Source organism: Pseudorca crassidens, chromosome 17 (assembly GCF_039906515.1).
Source record: "Pseudorca crassidens isolate mPseCra1 chromosome 17, mPseCra1.hap1, whole genome shotgun sequence".
NCBI lineage: Eukaryota > Metazoa > Chordata > Mammalia > Artiodactyla > Delphinidae > Pseudorca > Pseudorca crassidens.
In genome coordinates this window covers 84,703,026-84,719,955 of record NC_090312.1, presented here as the reverse complement: position 1 = coordinate 84,719,955, position 16,930 = coordinate 84,703,026, and the positions used below count along the sequence as shown (strand labels likewise).

Here is a 16,930-nt window from a genome sequence, read left to right as displayed (position 1 = left end):
GAAATACAACAAAGGAGACCATTTCAAGGGGGCTTTTGATTAAAATGCATTCCAGATTGACACAATGTTACGATATGATGGAATGGATCATTTAAATGTCAGAGTTGGCTCCTACGGAAAGCAAGCCCGATGCAAACTTTTGCAGCTTCCAGACCGTAAATGCCCGGGATGAGCGCCGCGCAGCTGTAAGCGAACCAGCTCTGTCAGGTGCCCTGCCCTCACCTATTTAGTTGTTTATTTGCACGTCCTGCGCTGCTGCCCTGGGGCAGCCTCCATCCTGGGCTCAATGGGGACGCAGAGCCCTGCCTGCCCCGGGGAGGCCCTTTGCCTTCCTTCCTCTGGGCCAGGCGGGTCCCCGGGTATAAGATGTGGTCTTGCTCCAGTGGGCCGCGTGGCTAATTTGGAACTTCTCACTGATGCGATTCTGAGAATCAGGTGTTGCAGTCCGAGGGGCTGTGGTTGGAGATGGTAGACAAGGGTCTGACCGATCCCTCGAGCTTGATTTTGGCCACCAGGGAATGTCTTTCAAAGAGTGTTGGCAAAATCCTGCCATTTCAGTCAGCAGAGGAGCAGCAGGGTTAACCCTTCCGTCGTGAGGGGCGACGTAATCCGCTTGGAGGCTGAGAGCGAGCCTCTGTACCATGGGTCCCAGGAAGCAGTGAAATGGAATACTTGGATTAGAGAAGGAGCCCTTGGCACGAGCTGGGGTGCCATGGGGACACTGGGCTGGTGACCCCTGGTGGCGGCAGACCACCTAGTGCAAGGACCGCTGAGGTCCTTCCTGGGCTTCTGTGTCCGAGAGTGGCCTGAGCTGGAGACCTCGGGCCACTGCAGGTCGGGGCTGGCTGGGGATGGCCTCGCGTCCTGGTGTCGCTGTGTTTGCATCCTGTGTGTGGACAGGGCTTCTCGCTGCCGCTTGGGTTGTTGTGTCCAGATTTGAAATCGGGCTGCTTTTAAAAATTAAACTCTGCCAAGCTCTTAAAACAGCTTATCACATAGGAAATACCCTGTACCTGTGGCTGCTGTCTCTGAGTTTGTTTCTCACCACGTCACTCAGTCGCGTTTGTCACTGTGGATCAGAGCCGTCGGGAAGGCAGGACCAGCCCGGCATCTGTCTGAAGCCCTTCCGGCCGCAGAGGGCGTGGGGCTTGGTCTGGGGGCAGAGACCAGCGCCTAGATGTGCGGAGCCTTTGCAAAAGGAGACTCTGCAAAGGAAACAGGATTCATTCCTTTGGCTCAGGGCTCGTAAAGATGGGGGTGGGAACAGGACTCCTGATAGGTTAAAGGTTAGCCTACAACCTTTCTATAAGTTAATTCTATAGAATTTGGTGTTTGGTGCAGTGGCACGTTCGGGTCCATTTTGTAGGTGGAGAAATAAAGACCAGAGAGGCTAAGTGACTTTTCCAAGGTCACGCAGGCTGGGTTTGGCTCCTGTCCATACTGCCTTTTTCAGTGGACTCTGTGTGATCTCTGCTCCACTGCTGAGAAGAAAGACTATGGTATTTATCCCAAGCACACAGTTGGTTCAGTAGCTTTATGGAATGTTTATGAAGGATGAACAATTTCCAGCTGGAGGAAAGAGTAAGGAAGCAGTAAAAATGGCAAAATGCTTTTTTTCCCCTGTATTCCCATTAGACTTTGGGCACCGATGAATTGTCATTAACTTTTTAAAAATTAAACTTCTTATTTTGAGATAATTGTAGGTTCACATGCACCCTTTACCCAGTTTCCCCCAATGGTGACATCTTGCAAAACTATAGAGCAATGTCGCACCCAGGATATTGACATTGATGCAAAATACAGAACGTCTCCATTGCCATAAAGACCCCTTGTCTCTCCATTTATAGCCGCATCTACAACCTTCCCCTATGCACTCTCCTGAAAGGCGGTAACCACCCATCTGTTCTGTTTGCATAATTTTGTCATCAAGAATGTTATATAAATGGAATCGTATGGTGTGTAACATGTCTCCACTCTGAATTATTTCTAGGGGTTCATACAGGTTGCTATGTGCCCGAGTAGCTCATTCCCTTTTATGACTGAGGATTATTCCGTGATGTGAAAGGACCACGTTTCCCTGGACTGTTCACCCAGTGAATGACGCCTGGGTTACTTTCATGTTGGCTATTATAGATAAAGGTGTACATTTCTGTACGCTTGTACATTTCTCTAGAATGAGTGCCCAGGAGAGCAACTAAGTCATATGGTGGTTGCATGTTTAGTTTTGATGACAAGTGAAATTACAATGGAGCAATCAGTTCAGACGTACAAACATTGAGTCGGGTGGCCATTGGGGATCTGGTCTCAGACAGGTCTCTGCCCCACTGAGAACTTGAACTTTCTCTGAACTGCACCAGATCCCAGGACACCACCAGCCGTATTCAGGAGAGCACCTGCCAGCTGCACCCGTATGGTCTCAAGGTGCCTTGTGACTATGCGACCATTTCAGACCCCAGCCGACCCTGGCTTGACAAGCAGCCTTGCTTCTGACAAGCTCCAGTTGTAACTCTTCATGAACAGCTCATGGAACCAACTGGAACCTTGCTGTTTTTCCTTTATAAGCCTCCCCCATTTTGAAGTCAGGGGAACACGATTCAAGTGCTGCTTTTTTAAAATTAATTTTTATTGGAGTTTAGTTGATTTACAATGTTGTGTTAGTTTCAGGTGTACAGCAAAGTGAATCAGTTATGCATACACGTATATCCACTCTTTTTTAGATTCTATTCCCATATAGGTCAGTATTGAGTAGAGTTCCCTGTGCTGTACAGTAGGTTCTTATTAGTTCTCTATTTTATGTATAGTAGTGCCTGTATGTCAATTCCACTCTCCCAGTCTTGAACCTGTGTCTTGCAGGCTGCAGTCCTGCTAAACCTCAGAGAAACACCTGTTTATTTCAATCAGATCTCCATTTCTCAGATCTTGGCTAACAGTTTTTATTGTCAAACTCCTTTCCAGAGTGACTGTCGTTTTACGTCTCACCAGCAACGTGTCAGTGGGCCAGTTTCTTGATACTCTTCCCAGCATTCAGCGTTATTGCTATTTAAAAAAAATTTTTTTAGCCATTCTGATAGGTGTGTAAAGCTGTCTCATTATAGTTGTTGATTTTTTTATTTTTTATTTTTATTTATTTTTGTGGTACGTGGGCCTCTCACTGTTGTGCCCTCTCCCGTTACGGAGCACAGGCTCCGGATGCGCAGGCTCAGCGGCCATGGCTCACGGGCCCAGCCGCTCCACGGCATGTGGGATCTTCCCGGACCGGGGCACGAACCCGCGTCCCCTGCATCGGCAGGCGGACTCTCAACCACTGCGCCACCAGGGAAGCCCGTTGTTGTTTTTTTAAAAAAAAATATTTATTTATTTGACTGTGCCGGGCCTTAGTTGCAGTACGTGGGATCTTCATTGCAGCATGTGGGATCTTTAGTTGCAGCATGTGGACTCTTAATTGCGGCATGCCTGTGTTCCCCGACCAGGGATTGAACCCGGGCCCCCTGCATTGGGAGCGTGGAGTCTTACCCACTGGACCACCAGGAGAGTCCCCCTCATTATAGCTGTAACTTGCATTTCCCTGCTTTCTAATGATGTAGAACATTTTTCATGTGCTTATTTGCCGCTTCTGTATCTTCTTCAGTGAAATGTCTTTGTGTCTTTTGTGCATGTTCTGATGGATTTAAAATTTTTCTTTCTTTTTTTTAAACTGCTAAATTTTTTGACTTTAATATTCTTTCTCTCTTCTTTATATACCCTTTGACAGATAGGCAGTTTGCAAATATTTTCTCCCAGTCTATAACTTGATTTTTCATTCTCTTATCAGTGTCTTTCACAGAGAAGAAGTTTTAAATTTTGATGCAGTCCAATTTAACACTGTTTAAATTGACCATGCTTTTGATATCAAGTTTAAGAACTCTTTGCCGAATACTAGATCACGAATACGTTCTCGTACGTTTTTCCTAAAAGTTTTATAGTTTTACACTTTAAGTCCACAACATATTCTGAGTTGGTTTTTGTACAAGGTATGAGACTTGAGTCTAAGCTCATTTCTTAGCCAGTGGACGCCCAGTTGCCCCAACACCATCTGTGGATAAGCTGTGTTTATGCCATTTTGCAACTTGGTCAGAAATCAGTTGGACACAATTGTGTGGGTCTACTTCTGGGTTCTTCAGTCTGTCCCATTCATCTGTGTGTCTGTCCCTTCACTGACACCACACAGACTTGCTGACTGTAGTTATAAATCTTGAAACTGGGTACTGATTCCTCCCACCTGATTTTTCTTTTCCAAAACTGTAGCTCTTCTGGTTCTTTTGTCTGTTCATATACATTTCTGAATGACTTTGTTTATATCTACAAACTATCTTGGTGAGATTATAATAGGAATCATTAAACCTGTATATCAGTTTTGGGGAGAATTGGTATCTTTTAACATTTGATTCTTCCAGTCCATCAACACCGTTATTTCTCTGTTTATTTAAATTTTGTTTGATTTCTTCATCAGCAGTTGTAATTTCTCTCATACAAGTCCTGTACATTTTTTGCTACATTAACACCTGAATATTTCTCTTTTTTTTTTTGACCAATTGTAAATGGTATTGTATTTATAATTTAAGGGTCCTTGTGTTTATTGCTATTATGTAGAAATATAATTGATTTCTCTACATTTATTCTATATCCAGTGACCTTGCTGAACTCACTTATTAATTCTAGGAATTTGTTTCTTTTCTTCAGATTCTTTGGGGTTTTCTATGTAGACCACCATGTCATCTGCAAGTAGGAACATTTTTATTTTTTCTTCTCTGATCTGTGTGCCTTTTAATTTTCTTTTCTTGACTTATTGCACTGGCTGTAACGTCAAGCACTGTGTTGACTAAGAGCATTAGAGTGGACATCTTTGTTCTGTTTACAATCTTAGGAAGAAAATGTTAGGTCATTTACTATTAAGTGTAATATTAGCTGCAGGGTTTTGTAGATCTTCTTTATCAAGTAGAGAAAGTTTCTCTCTAGTCCTATTTTTCTGAGATTTAAAAAAAAATCATGAATGGGTATTGAATTTTATCAACTGATTTTTCTGCATTGATTGATACAATCATGTGATTTTTCTTGTTTAGTCTATGAATGTGGTAGATTACAATGATTGATTTAAAAATACTGAACCAGCTTTTCATCCTTGAGATAAAACCCACTTGGTCATTGTGTATAATTCTTTTTACATATTGCAGAATTCTATTTGCTGGTATTTTTAAAGGATTTTTACACTTATATTCATGAGAGATGTTAGTCTCTAGTTTTCTTTTTTTGTATGATGTTTGTCTACTTTTGAATTCAGAAGTATTCCCTTCTCTTCTATTTTCTGGAATGATTATATAGAATTGGTAGTAATTCTTTAAGTATTTGGTAGAATTCTCCAGTGACACCATCTGAACCTGGAGATTTCTTTTTTGGGAGTTGCTAATTATAAATTAAAATTTCTTAATAGTTAAAGGGCTATTTGGAATAGTTATTTAATATTGAGTGAGTTGTGGTAGCTTGTGTTTTTCAAGAAAATGCTCCATTTCATCTAATTTGTCACATGTATGCCTGTAGAGCTGTATTCCCTGATTATCCTCTAGATGTCTGCAGGGAAAGTGATATCTCCACCTCCTTCCTCATTTTGCTGTTTTGTGCTTTCTCCCTTTCTTCTTTATAAGTTTTGCTAGAGGTTTGCTAATTTTGTTGATGTTTTCAAAATACCAACTTTTTGTTTCATTGATGTTATCTATTATTAAAAAACAATTTCACTGATTTCTGCTCTTATCATGATTATGTCCTTCCTTCTGCTTACTTTCAGTTTACTTTTTCTTCTTCTTGTAGGTTCTTGAGGTGAGAGATTAAACTATTGATTTGAAACTTTCCTTTTTTCTAACGTATGCATCTAGTGCTGTATATTTCCCTTCCGGCCCTGCTTTATCTGTGTCCCACAAATTTTGATATGTTGTAGTCTCCGTTTCACTGGGTTCAATGTATTATTTGATTTCCCTTGAGATTTCCTCTTTGACCCATGAGTTTTTAAAGGTGTTTTACAGGGTTTTTCATTTCTGAGCGTTTGGATATTTTCTTGTTAATGATTTCTTGTCTGTTAACATTGGGATCAAAGAATATATGATTTCAATTCTTTAAAATTTGTTGAATTTTTTAAAATGGCACAGAATGTGGTCTCTCTTGGTGTATTTTCTCTGGGTCCTTAAAAAAACATGTGTTCTGGGGCTTCCCTGGTGGCGCAGTGGTTGAGAGTCCGCCTGCCGATGCAGGGGACACGGGTTCGTGCCCCAGTCCGGGAAGATCCCACATGCCGCGGAGCGACTGAGCCCGTGAGCCATGACCACTGAGCCTGCGCGTCTGGAGCCTGTGCTCCGCAACGGGAGAGGCCACAATGGTGAGAGACCCGCGCACCGCCAAAAAAAAAAAAAAAAAATGTTCTGTTGTTGTTGGGTGAAGTGTTCTACAAATGTTGATTAGAAATTGTATTAATGATGATCTTGATTTATTCCTTATCTTTGATGATTTTCTAATTCTTTTAACAATTGTTGAGAGACAGGTGTTGAAGTCTCCAACTATAATTACGGATTCGTTTATTTCTTTTCTCAGTTTGTCAGTTTTTGCTTCACATATTTTGTATCTGTATTGTTTGGTGCACACACACTTTTTCATGTCTTCTTGGTGGAGTGACCCTTTTATCATTACATAATGTCCCTCTTTGTCTCTGGTAATTTTCTTTGCTCTGAAGGCTACTTTATTGGAAATTAATATAGCCACTCCTACATTCTTTTGATTAATGTTTGCATGATATACCTTTGTACATCCTTTTACTTTCAATCTGACTGTATCATTAAGTTTGAAATGAGTTTCTTGTAGACAGGATATAGTTATGTTTAGACCATTTATGTTTAGACAAATAATAAAGTATTTATTAATATGTTAGAGTTTAAAACTGTCATTATTTTTGGTTGGTTTCTGTTTGTTCTCTCTGTTTTTTATTTCTCTGTTTTGTTTTTGCTTCCTTCCTGTGGGCTACCTGAACATTTTTTAGAATTCTATTTTGATTATCTATAGTGTTTTTGAGTGTATCCCTTTATATAGCATTTTAACTGTTTTGCACTATGTATTACATTTTATAACTTATCCCAATTTACTGGCTGTCATTTTGCCAGTGGAATGACTTGTGGAAATCTGCTTCCAATCCTTTCATCTTCCCATTTTTATAACACCTTCCCATTTTTATAACATCTTCCCATTTTTATAACATCTTCCCATTTTTATAACATCTTCCCATTTTTATAACATCTTCCCATTTTTATAACACAATTATCTTAAACATCTCCTCTGCATACATTTAGAGCCACATCAGACTGTTATAATTTTTGCTTCAATTGCATGATATGATATAATATGATATGATATGATATGATATGATATGATATGATATATAATATACTCAAGAGAAGAAAAGGTTGTTGTGTTTTCCCGTATTTGTGCTTAATGTGCTCTTTCTTCCTTCCTGACGTCCCAGGATTCCTTCTTTTATCATTTCCTTTCTGTTCAGAGAAATTCATTTAGCCATTCTTTCAGGGCAGGGCTGCTGATGACAACTTGTCTTGGTTTTCCTTCATCGGAGGGTTTTTGGTTTCCCTTCCATTCCTCAAGAACGTTTCACTGGATATAGAATTCCATTTGACAGTTGTTTTCTTTCGGTTCTCGAATCATTTTGTGCCCTTTGCTCTGACTCCTCTGGTTTCTGATGAGAAATCTGTGATCATTTGGATTCCTTCCCCCTATTGGTGAGGTGTGTTTTTTTCTGGATTCTTTCAAGGATTTTCTTTGCCTTAGTTTTCAGAAGTTTAATGCTGAGATGTCTTGGGTTTATCTTGTTTGGGATTTGCTTAGCTTCTTGTATCTGTAGGCTATGTCTTTTGCAAAATTTAAGACATTTTCAGCCATTTTCTTTGGGTATTTTTCAGGCCCACCCACTTTCTCCTCTGCTTCTCCAGTGACACAAATGTTAGATTTTTTGCTATAGTCTGAGGCTCTTACCTCTTTCCAGTCTGTGTTCTCTGTTGTTCAGATGGGTGAATGCTGTTGGTCTGTCCTCTAGTTCATGGACTCTTTCCTCCGTCCCTTCCATGTTGCTGTTGAGCACATTCATTGAGTTTTTAAATTTCAGTCACATTTTTCAGGCCTAAACTTTCCATTTGGTTCTTCTTTCTTCTGTTTCTTGCCGTGACTTACTGTCTCTTTGCTGAGACTATTTTTAATTGTTTCGAGCATGTTTCTATTTGCTCGTTGAAGTATTTTTATGTTGGCTGCTTTAAAGTCTTTGCCGGAGAATTCTCACGTGTGTCATCTCTAGATGACATCTAGAGATTGACTTTCTTCATTCAGTCTGAGAGCCTCTGCTTCTTGGTGTGAGGAGAGAATTAGATTGGAGCCTGAACACTGGTGGTTATGTTCGAGCCCTTTGGTTGCTCTGTGTTTCCTCTGACACTGGTCCAGTGGGGGCAGGAGGGTGCTTCCTCATTATTGTCAGGTGGGGTGATGTCCTGCATCCCCGCTCACTCTCCCTTGACACTGAGGGACATCCCATTATTGCTCTGGGAGAGGCCCAACTCCCCCGGGCCTCCATGGGTGTGTCGCCGGCTGTGAGGGGTAGGACTTCCCTCCCCACGCCCTGCCTTGACACCACAGCAGGGGTGACTCCATTACTGCTGGGCTGTGGTGAAAGTCCTACTGTCCCCTGGGCCTCTTCTGGCACTAACCCACCTGGCAGAGGGAAGGTCCCTGGGACTGCAGGTCGGGGTGGAGGTCCAGGCTCCCCATGTGGTCTCCACTGACACCAACCTGGGGGCTGAGGTCCTGGGGTATCTCCTGGCAGCCAGGAGTGGGGAGCGTAGGCTCCTGACAGCCTAGGAGGGGGAGTGTAGCTCCTGACTAGGCCTCTGCTGGCATGGTATTGTGGAGGGACCATAGATTTTCCTGTGGTGCTTGGCTGGAACACAGTGGTTATTTTCTAAAAGTTCTCCTTCTTGCTGGGCTGCCCTTTGCCTGGCCCTTTGCCCAGAAAGAGCAGCTTCTGCGGAGGCTTCTTTGTCTGTGTCCGTTGGTATTCCCAGGTCACCAGCTTCTTTAGCTCCAACTCTGTGACATACGAGGCAGAGAGCAAAGCCAGGGACTCGGCGTGGTCATCCCTCAGGTCCCGAGGTCGCCGGCCAGTCTGGCCACTCCTCTCACTTCTCAGTTTCTTATATATAATGCCCAGTGTTTCCATCATACTTAGTGGGAGCAGGAGAGGAAAGTACACCTACTCCGTCTTCCCAGAAGCAGACGTCCTGTCATTAACTTTGAAATGTCTTTGCCAAATAATATAAACAGCAAGTGGAAAGCAGAAAGTCTGGGACTTTGTATGCAAATTCGTCACCTTAATCCAACGAGACCCACCTCCAGAGAGGACTTTGGATTCCTTTCTGGTTGCTTGTGGCGCTGAGGGTGCTGACGTTCTCTGGCTGTAGGCACTGAATTTCCACAGACTTAATTTATGTTGGGTTATTCTGGGACCCTTGCATTGAATTTCATCAGGATGGCCAAGGTGGCCAAAAGTGAATACAGGATCTGCAGCAAAGGGTGGCGACTTTCTGGGGCAGGGAGCCCAGGCCGTCAAGGCTCCAGGAAGGGCAGGGTCTGAGTTCTGAGCACAGAGATTTCCCAGTTAACATCATTACAGAGATGGGCTTAAGTGGCTGTTGCTGGAAGAGACGCATCAGTGGATTTCCTGTGGCGCCTCGTAATGAGCAGTGAGCTTGAGCCTGCTCAAAGGACAGCGTGGTCCTGGCTGGCGGACCGGCCCAGTGTTCAGGGAATCGCTACAGTGACAGATGCGGTTATACAGTATCCGAGCAAAGAGATTAGTAAGTGCCCTCGGGTGATGAGGTGTTGCCGGATCCCTCGTGACGGGGAAGTGGTGTGAAGACAAGGGCACCTCCTGATGACTCTGCTAACGAGCTCCTGAGCCCGACTTTTCCGTTTGTGAGTTGTTTCTAACGGGGGGATAGAAATGGAAACTATTTTTGGATCCAAAGGCTAGACAGATTTAGGAGTTCAGAATTCCTAAAAGCAAGACTAAGAGCTGGTTGAAGTAACAGTAGAAACGTAGATTATTTTAAAAGTCACCAATCCATCCGACCCACAGCAGCAAACACTCTGCTTCAAACTACCGCCTCCTTCACTCTGATGCTTCACCAGCCAGAAAACTTATACTTGGCGCATAAACGTCCCGAAGGCCCCAGTCCAAGCTGGCTCTGCTCACTCGTGACGTGGAATAAGGCTTTCTGGAACCACAGGCTCCCCTGATGTTCCAGGGCCTGGCCAGGGTCTGGCCCAGGGTAGGTGCTCAGGGGTGTTTATGAAGTGAATTGGCTGTGCTGGTACCTTTCCTCTATGTCCCTAAATCAATAGGAAGCTTCGAGTCTGTTTATATTTAATGGCTCTTGAAATTGGGTTGGCCTCGAGATGAGTAAAGACGTTTATTCAAGTTCAAGATCCTAGGTTTACTTTGCAGATAAGATCTGAGCTTTGGAAGTGACCTTGCATTATGGGACGTTATGGCTTGGCCTTAGAAGGACATTAAACCATGAACAATCCAATGTATGTATAACTAGCGGCCCCTCTTCGGCTGGATGTGTGTCACTGCTTACGGGGGCACATTAGACACTGTGTTAAATCCTATTTCAGCATCTTCTTGTATAATGTGCCTCGTGGTTTAAGTTGAGTTGCGTGTGTGGACATAAGTGGCCCTCTTTGTGGGTCAGTTGGAATTGGGTTCCACTGTGGACAAGGGGGCCATGCGGTCTCATTAACCGCACAGAGGGTTGTGAACGTGTCTCAGGGCTGCACCTGCTGTGAAGGAGGCTGAGGGCAGGGAGTGTTTGTAACTTGGCCTGTCGCTGCCCCCAGTGGTACGGGGGTGTGCTGATAAAAAAGGAGAGACGGTGATCCTCGGTGGGCAGCCTGCATTTTCTGCTACTTCCGCAGTGTGTGTTTACGTGCACCGTGTACACTGTCTGCGCCGGGTTCCTTTCTTACAGCTTCTCAGCGTTCGTGCTGTGCGGGGCTCTGGTGGGACATCTCTGAATTTGCTTTTGTGATCAACCAAGACAGGAACATTAACTTGTTCGTACAGTTGTACGTCAACATCAGACTGAAAAACGGTCCTAGAGATACGTATTCTCAGAGAAACAGGACTTACCACACTCGATGCTGCGTCCCAGCTCACGCAGGTCGGAAGGGAGGTGGTGGGCACCAGGAAACACGGTCCATGCTGGTGCGTGTGGGGCCTTCTCCAACTGCGCTGCAGGGACGTGACCTCGTCCCGGGGGCGGTGGTGTGCGGGACCCGTACATGGGAAGGGATCTGAAAACAAGGGCCTGACCAGGGCGCACTCAGGGCTGGTGCGCCTGCCTCTGGAGTGAGGTTTCCTTGTCTTTCTGAATCCTCCCCCCAGCCCCTCCCGACAGTGGCTTCTTTACCCCTTTCCTGTGTCTGATCTCATGGAGACCATGTGTGTGAGCATTTAAGCCCAAAGAAACGAGGTATAAAGAAAGTGGTCCCGCACCCCATCCCAGATCTCTGAGTTCTGCTGGTACCATCCAGTCCAATCCCGTGTTCCTCGGTGATGCGAGAATCTGCTGTGCTCACCAGCTGTCTCCTCCGTTTCCACGTCCTGCACCTTCCATATGAAGTGGGGTGGCTCGGGATGTCTGCCACAGCCGGATGGAAAGCATTTGTTGAAGTTGGCTACTTAAACCAAATGATGTGATCTCTTCTTTGTAGTTATAAGGCGTGTGAAGACAGACCATTGTACGTGTATAGATTTCAGGTTTGTGTGTTAGACGAGAATCTATGTTTTTAAATTTTTGCCGTGATGGAAAAAATAACTGCTAGTATCATTGAACACTGAAAAACCTGTCAGTGGAAAGCTTTACATGTGTTTGCAAACAGCCTCCGAATGTATTGGCTCAAACCAAGGGCCATTCGTCACTGGTCACGAGCCTCTGGGTTGGGCCCGGCTCGGCCGGTCTCGGGCTGGCTTGGTCGTGTGTCCGAGGTCTGCTGGTCCAGGAGGGGTCCACGCGGATGTCTACGGTTGACCAGCTGATGGCCAGGGCCGTGAGGCGGCGGGGCCACTGGGTGCTGGTCGTGCAGCAGGCCGGCCTCGGCATGTTCCCAGCACGGCGAGCGACGGGGCTTCTGGGGGGATACGAAGGTGCTACTCCCACCACTTTGTATTGGCTGGAAAGTCACAGGGCAGCCCAGATGCGGGAGGGGGCCGCCACCTCCCGGAGAGGGGGCCGCAGAGACACAGTGCGAAGGCCGATGTCCTGGGAGGGCAGCCGATGGTCATGTTTTTGCATCTGCCGCGCACGGGTAAGCTCTCTCAATCCGACCATCCTATGAGGAGCACCACTCGTATCCCTGTTTTACACACAAGGAAACGAAGGCTTACAGGGTGAAGTGAGTTTAAGTTTGTTCCAGATCCTACCTCTGAAAAATGGCAGAGCCGGGCGTCCCACTCGGGCGTTGTTGTTCCAGAGCCCTTCTCTCAGCTGTTCCCTCCAGCTTTAAACTAGGTATCGAGGGCGAGGGCAGCTCAGGTTGGGCTCACCGTCACAGAGCGAATTCCAGGTAGCGACGGGCAGGTCCTGCCGGTGTCAACGCCTGCCCGTTGGAAAGGGTCTTAGGAAACTAGGTGGCATGGAGGGTGAGCTGCGCGTGGCTTGCTGGGACACGGGGACACAGCCGTGTCCCTCCAGCACCGTCTCCAGGAGGAGCATCAGACACACTGAACACGGCTGGGTCCCGAGCGCCAAAACTGCGACCGTTTCAAATACCAAGGATCCCAAACGTGTGTCACCCAACAGACGTGCTCCGAGACTGTTCTGCATGTTGGTGGCGGGTCCGGTGATGCCCGTGGGCACAGATGGGACTTGAGAAGTAAACTGTCACCGGTAGCCAAGCCCGGACCCTGAGAACAGAGCGAACCCACTGAGGAAAGGTGGGGTGAGAGGGCGGCCATCTCCCCGGGGAGGCGGCCACCTGCCACCCGGTGTGTCTGGTCAGGGCCGGTGAGGCTCTGGTGAGGCCACCTGGTTTCACAAAGGTCCTGAGACTCAGAGAAACATGAGGACAGGAAGTCTCTGGCATCTTGGAGAAAACAAGCAAAGGGATGGATCTGTCTTTAGGGTGCCCGCGAGGCCAGCACAGCCCACCTGAAACGCACAGAAGGAGGAAGGGAGCATCCTCCCTCAGCCCCGGCTCTGCGCTGGTCCTGGGGGGTTGGAGCAGAGCCGCCACCCCTGCCCCACGCCTCCGGGCCTGGAGCCCCGGGATGAGGGTGCAGTCGTGGTGGTTGGGAGGGGGAGGGGAGTGATGGGGCTGAGCGGTGTCATCCCACCCGTCTGGGAGAGGACAAGCCGTGACCTTCGCGGAACGGTGACTGGCGGACAGGCGGGGTCATCGGTGTGAGTGTTTGTGTCCTGGGAGGACTGAGGACATCCCGGCCAGTGGCCACCAGGTGCCGACAGGCAATCGTGCCGAGACCTTCTCTCCACACTTGGCGGCTGGAAGCACCGGAGGGTTCCAGCGAGGCTCCCGCGGGTGCCAGGCGGCCTGGGCAGGGCGAGAGGATGCAGACGAGGCACGGGGGACCCTGTGCTCCGTGGCACCCCCTGCCCCCGCCCCACGTGCCTGACCTGCCCTCAACCTGAAACGGCTCTGGAGGGAGTGACTTTCTCAAACTTCTTCTGACTCAGATGAAACAACCTCCCTCCAGTTGTGTGATTTGAAAGAAGGGCTGCCCGAGAGTTCTTCCTGGGCCACAGGTGACCCGGGAGGGCGGGATGGGCTGGCGGCTGAGCCTGTGGACGAGACACGGTGGCAGACACGACCAAGTGGATCCGACTCGCCAGGCCAGATCCCGGGCATCGGGGCAGGAGGTGTGGGGAGGGCTTGGCCCGGGGGAGCGTGAGCCCCAGCTGGGAGCCAGCCCCGGGGCCGGGGCATGCTGCACACCTTGCCCGCCGAGGGCTCAAGCTGCCCGGTGCCGCGGGCCCTTTTCCTTTCCCCCAGGACCGTCTTTGGGCACAAGGTTCTCTATCTACCAAGAGCTCGGTAAGAACTCCTGCGCAGTTCTCAAGAAAATCGGGACCTGAAGTGTTAGCGTTGCTATTTTCGTCTTAGTAACACCATGTCTTCAGTGCCCAGCACTCTCGCCTGGAGAAGTGCTAGAACAGGTGAGCGCACACAGAGCTCTGCTGACCGCAGCGTGTTGGGAGCTGGGTCGGTGTAGATGGACCAGGAAGCCCTGGGGCGCAGGGGAACTCGTAGCCAAAGTGAAGCTAGAGGTGAAAATGAAGCTTCTCTGAGGAAAGGCACTTACTCACCATGAGTTTCCCTGTAGCATCACATGACAAAGTATATCACTGAGGCTGGAAAAGTGGGTGGAGGGGTGAACCCCAGAGGCGTCAGAAAGCAGAGCCCTGTGGCAATGTGTTTGGGGAGTGTTGGGTTGAGCAGATTGGGTCCCTTTTCTGTGGACACTCCCGCCCTCAGGTACATCGCGCCTTTTGGGAGAGGACATGGGATATGGCCCCAGGCCAGGGATGAGTGTAGGGGCACTGGATCAGTCCGTCTGCTTACGTCCAGGGTCTCCGGCCTCTGAGCTAGGTGGCCTTAGACAAGCGCTTTGATCCGAGCCCCGGTTTCCTTGTCCGTGAAAGGAGCGCAGTCGCAGCACTTACTTACGAAGGTCAGGTTGTGCGGAATTACGCCCTGCCTGGAGGTGGTGGAAGGCCTCGGTACCAAGTGCCCTGAGGGGTGAGTGCTCAGAGCTCCGTGAGTGGACGCCGTGCTGGCCCCAGCCAGAGAGCTGGGTGTGGCTGGTCTGAGGAGCGGGGCTCGGGAGTGTCCGTTGCTGGCTGGGGAGGGCCGATGGGGGTGTGGTGGCCCTGGGCGCTTCACTGTAACGAGATGGGTGAGCCTGGGGAGGAATCGGGACAGAGGGTGCCTTCCTCCAGCACTGAGCTGACCCTCCCCGGGCTGTTCGGTCAGAGAGCCTGTAAATTCCTTGCAGCTTAAGTAAGTCTGAGTAAGGCTTTCTGTTTCTGGCCGTGAGCGCCTTCGAGGAAGGAGTGCTGGGGCAGAGTGGCTGGAGGGGTGCTGGGTGCTGGCAGTGGCCGGGCAGAAACACAGCCTGGCTCCCGGGTGGGGACACATGACCTCCGTCACTGCTTGACCTCTCTGCTTCTTAGTGCCCTCAAGGACAAAAGGGGGGAATCCACATCTTCTCTACCCCAACCTCACGGTTAGAGGAGGTACAGAGGAGAGAAACACTCGGGAAGCAGTCAGGTGTTCTGTGAATGCAGGGCAGACACATTTATAGAATAGTGGAAACTCGACCACTTGATTTAAAGCCGGTGGTGCATGATTTTTGGCTAATGCTAAAATAAGAACGTAAAAGCCAGCTGTCAAAATATTATAATTGGTTTCCGCCTAAAACTAAGGCCTTCAATTCTGTGGTGCTGTAGGTTTCAGGGCTTATCTGTGGATTTCTGCCATCCCGGAATACTGTATCCTAGTTAAAATCCTATAGTCCTGAGCATTTCAGAAGAGGCTCTGGAAGGTATTCGTGTGTGAGCAGCAGCTCCACTGCTGGAAATTCTATTTCATGCTTTACATTCCCAAACGTTGTAAAATATTAGTCCTCATTTACAGTCGACCAAGTGGACCAGGTACCATTTGATAAAAGGTAGTGGAATATTTACTTCAAGGTTTAAAGAGAAATAAACAGTTTTAGTGAACAGCGTGGTAGAAAGTTTTAAAAAGGAGAGCATCTACAAAAAACAGGAAGAAATTATGCAATGGCTTTAATGAAATTGGAGCTTTAAATTATTAGCAGGAATAATGATACCGTCTTTGGTGAGGACAACAGTTCTCCATGGGTTTTGTGCTTCTACATGTCTTGCCAGGACACTCAGAGCCAGGCCTGGCTGTCCTCCAGCTGGGCCATTTCTCTGCGTGGTCCACGCGAGTAACCTCAGCAGAGGGGCGGGGTCTCCCTCCAGGACTGAGAGGGGGCCGTACCGGGTGGGCCCCTACACCCAGTGGCTTCAGCCGCTGCAGAAGCCAGCACGTGTAAGACGTCCTTCCCCCACCCCTGTGGTCCCGGGGCTCGGGGGCCGCAACTGGGCTGCTGGCCGCATCCCGGGTGTTAGAGCCAGTGTCTCTGACCCCAGAGCTCAGGTCTTCTCAGCATCCCTGGGACGGAAACTTCTAAGGAGGTGAAACAGCTGTCCCTGACTCTCCACAGGTCTTGACAGTTTCCGCGACGTTGTGTTTGGTTGATTTCCATGAAAACTTCCTTGTGCAGGATTCAGTCCTGTGGCGTCTGTGGGCTCCTGGTGCTGGAAACCAGCAGAGGGAGCCCCGCTGATGACTGAGCTTCCCTGGCGGTGCCGGGCCTCTGCCCCGCACGTACAGTTGTCCCGCTGAGGGAGGCGTGGGCAGGGAACACTGGCCTCATTGACCTGGGCTTCAGGGCATCAAAGGTAAGAACGTCACATTTTCCAAGGGCACCTCCCAGGAAGGAGGAAGCCAGGGAACGGGCACGACCAACGCAGGAGCAGCTCAGAGTGGTGTTTTATCAATAAAGGGTTGTTCTGAAGTCGATAACGCCCGACTTGTGAAAGGAGAGGTCCCGAATGTAATAGAATATTTATCTTTGGAACTCTAGAACTTTCTCTTTCCTTGGACACCCTGCATGCTGTTAAGAAATGAGGTCCTGACTTGGGAATTATCTGACATTGACTACGTCTAAAAACTTCAAAAGGGAAGTATGAGCGGGTCCGTGCGCTTTGCC

The 16,930-nt window shown here is 48.1% G+C and overlaps 1 long non-coding RNA gene across 1 annotated transcript in view; it reads left to right on the top strand.

Moving 5' to 3' along the window:
- The window catches only part of LOC137210469 (uncharacterized), a 90,432-nt gene that overhangs the window by 47,350 nt on the left and 26,152 nt on the right, over nt 1-16,930 (top strand). The window contains exon 3 of the long non-coding RNA XR_010936558.1: nt 4,720-4,761. This is a non-coding gene — a long non-coding RNA (uncharacterized lncRNA). The remainder of the gene's footprint in view (nt 1-4,719; nt 4,762-16,930) is intronic.